The sequence below is a fragment of the Bison bison genome, unplaced genomic scaffold, assembly GCF_000754665.1.
Source record: "Bison bison bison isolate TAMUID 2011002044 unplaced genomic scaffold, Bison_UMD1.0 scf7180017864312, whole genome shotgun sequence".
NCBI classification, from domain to species: domain Eukaryota; kingdom Metazoa; phylum Chordata; class Mammalia; order Artiodactyla; family Bovidae; genus Bison; species Bison bison.
This window is the reverse complement of record NW_011494884.1, coordinates 3003329-3007767: the sequence shown is the minus strand read 5'-3', so window position 1 is coordinate 3007767 and position 4439 is coordinate 3003329. Positions and strand designations below refer to the sequence as shown.

At 36.9% G+C, this 4439-nt stretch overlaps 1 long non-coding RNA gene across 2 annotated transcripts in view; it reads left to right on the top strand.

Moving 5' to 3' along the window:
- LOC104997619 overlaps positions 1-4439 on the top strand; it is a 28671-nt gene that overhangs the window by 9007 nt on the left and 15225 nt on the right. Inside the window, exon 3 of one of the 2 annotated variants that reach the window (XR_826346.1) lies at positions 3853-3893. The exons of the other annotated variant lie outside the window; for it this stretch is intronic. This is a non-coding gene — a long non-coding RNA (uncharacterized LOC104997619). Of the gene's footprint in view, positions 1-3852; positions 3894-4439 lie in introns of those variants that run through there. 2 annotated transcript variants of the gene reach the window in all.

Below are 4439 nucleotides of genomic sequence, written 5' to 3'. Positions count from 1 at the left end.
CATGCGCACATGTACACTTTACAGTAGGTCAAGGATGCAAAATGAGCATTTTGTGGACCTAACTTTCCTTATTTGTAATTACTTTCCTAGAAAAGATTTCCAGAAATGATATGGCTATGTCAAGTATGTCTTTTTTATTGCTGTTAATATTATAATGTTGATTTCTAAGCAGTGCTATACCAACTCAGTTCAGTTCAGTTCAGTTCAGTCGCTCAGTCGTGTCCGACTCTTTGCAAACCCATGAATCACAGCACGCCAGGCCTCCCTGTCCATCACCAACTCCCGGAGTTCACTCACACTCAAGTCCATCGAGTCAGTGATGCCATCCAGCCTTCTCATTCTTTGTCGTCCCCTTCTCCTCCTGCTCCCAATCCCTCCCAGCATTAGAGTCTTTTCCAGTGAGTCAACTCTTCGCATGAGGTGGCCAAAGTACTGGAGTTTCAGCTTTAGCATCAGTCCTTCCAGAGAAATCCCAGGGCTGATCTCCTTCAGAATGGACTGGTTGGATCTCCTTGCAGTCCAAGGGACTGTCAAGAGTCTTCTCAAACACCACAGTTCAAAAGCATCAATTCTTTGGCGCTCAGCTTTCTTCACAGTCCAACTCTCACATCTATACCTGACCACTGGAAAAACCATAGCCTTGACTAGATGGACCTTTGTTGACAAAGTAATGTCTCTGCTTTTTAATATTCTGTCTAGGTTGGTCATAGACATATATAATAGGAAGAGGAAGCCATATGAAGAGATTTTCCAATGCATATGAAGTAGTGTGTGTCATAAAGGAAGAATAATATAAATTCTACCACATTAGACACAGCATTTGAGAACTGGCAAATACTGAGCAAGTCTATAAACATGGTCCATGACCTGATAGTTTTGTTGTTGTTGATGATGATGTTTCAAAATTTTTTAAAAGTAAGTGTTCTGTGGTTCTGGACACTTTTGACTACAAATTATTCATCCGCATTGTTTCCTTTATCTTTCATAATTATTTGTTTCTCTTTTATCTTATTTATTAACCTATGATAGATTAATACTCTAATTATGAATTAATTTATAGAATGATTTTTACATGTCTTGGTATTGCTCTGATATATTCTCATTGAAAAGTAGACGTAGTAGAACTATTATGAGAGACTTTTAAATGAAGTACTTTAAAATGAAGTACTGTAGTAATGTCATTTATACTAAGAAATATATTGTCTTTTTGATTCTGAAACAGAACACCTAAAACCATTGGAATTTTTACTAAGAGGTGAAATTGACAAAAGTGTCCTGCTTTGTTAGTGGGGTGGTTTGGACCTCACCTATGGATGGGGGCTGGTTACCAAGAACACCAACCATATGATCAGAGAATGGAAACTTGCAGCCCCATCCCCTGACTTCAGGGGTGGGAGAGGAGCTACAGATTGAATTGATTGCTAATGGACAATAACTTAATCAATTTCCCTTTGTAATAAAGTCTTCTTAAAACCCAAAAAGAGTGAGGCAGGTGAGCACATGCTGATTTAGGAAGGGTAGTATGCTAGAAGAGGGACCAAGACACTCCACACCTTTTCCCCACACCTGCCCTGTGCATCTCTCTCTTCCATCCAGCTGTTCCTGAGTCATATTTTTTTTTTAAATAGGAAATCAGTCATTTTGAAAGTAAAATGTTTCTCTGAGTTCTGTGAGCTGCTTTAGTAAATCAAATCTCCAGTCTATAGCCAGCTAGTCAGAAGCACATGTGACAACCTGGGCTTGTGATTGGCATCTGAAGAGGGATGGGGGGAGTCCTGTGGGACTGGTGTCAGAGGATTGCTTGGTGATGTGGGAAAAACTCTCCCCACTGGGTACAGAACTTCAGATACTACTACCTAAATATAAGTACAATGCAGTATATTGTTTCCAACTAAAAATTAGTTGTCGATAATATGGTATACTCTAGATTTATTCACTAGATTACCAAAATTAAATGAGACTTGAAAGAGGAATATATTCAAGTACATGATTCCTTTTGAAATGAATGTTCCTTACATTTTGCACATAAGCTCCACTATAATTTGACTTTTACACTGTTCATAAAACTCTCTTCTAAAAAGTAAGCTGGGGAGGAGACTAGAAATTAACTCGTTAGCCACAGTGAAGGAAATTAAAATGTGTCCCAAGACATTTAGGGATTATTAGGAAAATGTCATTTATGTTCAATTTTTCCTTTGTTATCTTAAAGAAATAATGGAGACAGGAAAGCTCCCTAGTTTCATTAAAATGTAAACTTCTAACACAATAAACCCCAGAATTAATTTAAAGGAAAATTTCACAGAATATAAGAGCAAATAATTTCTTTGTTTCTTTTTCTTACCAACATATCCCTTAGTTTTTCTTCTTCCCAGTCATCATGAATTATTCTCATTGATTTCATAAAAGCTCACAGCTTTAGAAAATTCTGGGAACTGTTTATTTTAAAGCATTTTTCTAAAATATGCTCTTTTCACATGTAAGTAGGATAGATAAAAATGATCTTATTTAAATTAGCAGAAAACAACCTATTATGTATGCTGTTACATGCTAAACGGAGAAGGAAATGGCAACCCACTCCAGTATTCTTGCCTGGAGAATACCATGAACAAAGGAGCCTGGCAGGCTACAGTCCATCGGGGTGCAAAGAGTCGGACATGACTGAATGACTATCACCACATGCTAAAATTCAGCAAAACTAATAAACAGAATACAGTATATCTGTATAATGAATGTGCTGTGCTGTGCTTACTCACTTAGTCGTATCCAGCTCTTTGTGATCCCATTGACTGTAGCCATCCAGGCTCCTCTGTCCATAGGGATTCTCCAGGCAAGAATACTGGAATGGGTTACCACGCCCTCGGATCTTCCCAACCCAGGGATCCAACCCATGTATCCTGCATTGCAGGTGGATTCTTTACTGTCTGAGCCACCAGGGAAGCGCATATAATGAATACTATGTATCAATAAAAAAGAATGAAGTCATGATACATGTTAGAGCATGAATAAATCTTACAAATATTATGCTCAATGAAAGGAGCCAGTGATAAAGGGCCATGTAGTCTATGATTTCAATTATATGAAATAATCAGAATAGGTGAATCCACAGAGATAGAATTTGGTGATTGCTTGGGCTCTGGCCTGGGAGAGGGATGTTGGGGGCCTGGGGAAAGACAGTTAATGTGCACAGGATGTTTTAGGTGAGTGCTGGAAATGTTCTAAAATTAGACCATGGTGATGGATGAACAACTGTGTAAATATACCAGAACGTTCAGAGCTGTGAACTTTAAATAAGTGGATTTATGGACTGAGCACATGCGCATGGTGCATGAACTGTTTTCAATAAAGCTATAAAATGAAAAAATAAAACCCACCAACATACACATGGATACACTATTCTCTACGGTTCTATGAATTTTTAAAATAATGTAAAATATTTAAGGTAATAGATGCACCAGATTTTGAAATTAAACTATTTACAATGCACCAAAAAACAGTATCCTTATATATAAATTCTATACATTGGTTGGCATATAACACTAGAATGAACTTCTAAAACTGAACTTGTTACATTGAAAAGTATGTAGATTTTAATACAGTTTTGGCAGATTGCCCCCAAAGTTACTGTTACCAGCAGAAGAGTCCTAGTTTCACCACACTCCAACCAATGGAGCTTTATATATCTTTCATTCTAATCTGTTTTACCAAATCTGGATTTGGTCACATTTTTTAGTCCTTAATATACAAACACTTAAAAAAAATACTGACAGCCTCTGCCTTCTTATACCACTTGAAAATCTGATTAGTGTTTCTCAACTGGTGGTCCAATGATTAAGAATCCGCCTTGCAATGCAGGGGACACCTGTTACATCCCTGGTCCAAAAAGATCCCACATGCTGCAGGGCAACTAGGCCCACGCCACCACCACGGAGCCCACATGCCACAACTGTGGAAGACCATGCTCTGCAATAAGAGAGGCCACTGCAGTGGCAGCCCGTGCACCACAGACTGACAGCCGACCGTCTGAGAAAGCCCACATGCAGCAGTGAAGACCCAGCACAGAAAAAAAATATATATATGTTTAATTAATTAATTTTTAAAATAAATAAAAAATATAAAACTTATTAATCCCCTTGATTCCATTGGTTCTGATTCTACAAAATATATATTCACTACACTATCCATATAAGCCTTTTATCTTATCAATTTTTTCATATTTCATTCACAAATATGTTACTTATAATACTTAAAAGTTACATTTCTATTCTGTGCTTTATCATAATTTACATAATTATCCAAATAAGGAATCTGAAATTTGGGATTTCCAATTTTAATACATAATTTTGTATTCTGGCAAAACACTTAAATTATCATTCTTTATTTCCACTTAAATATAACAAATCATATAGATTTTTTCATAGAATACATATTTTACCTAATTT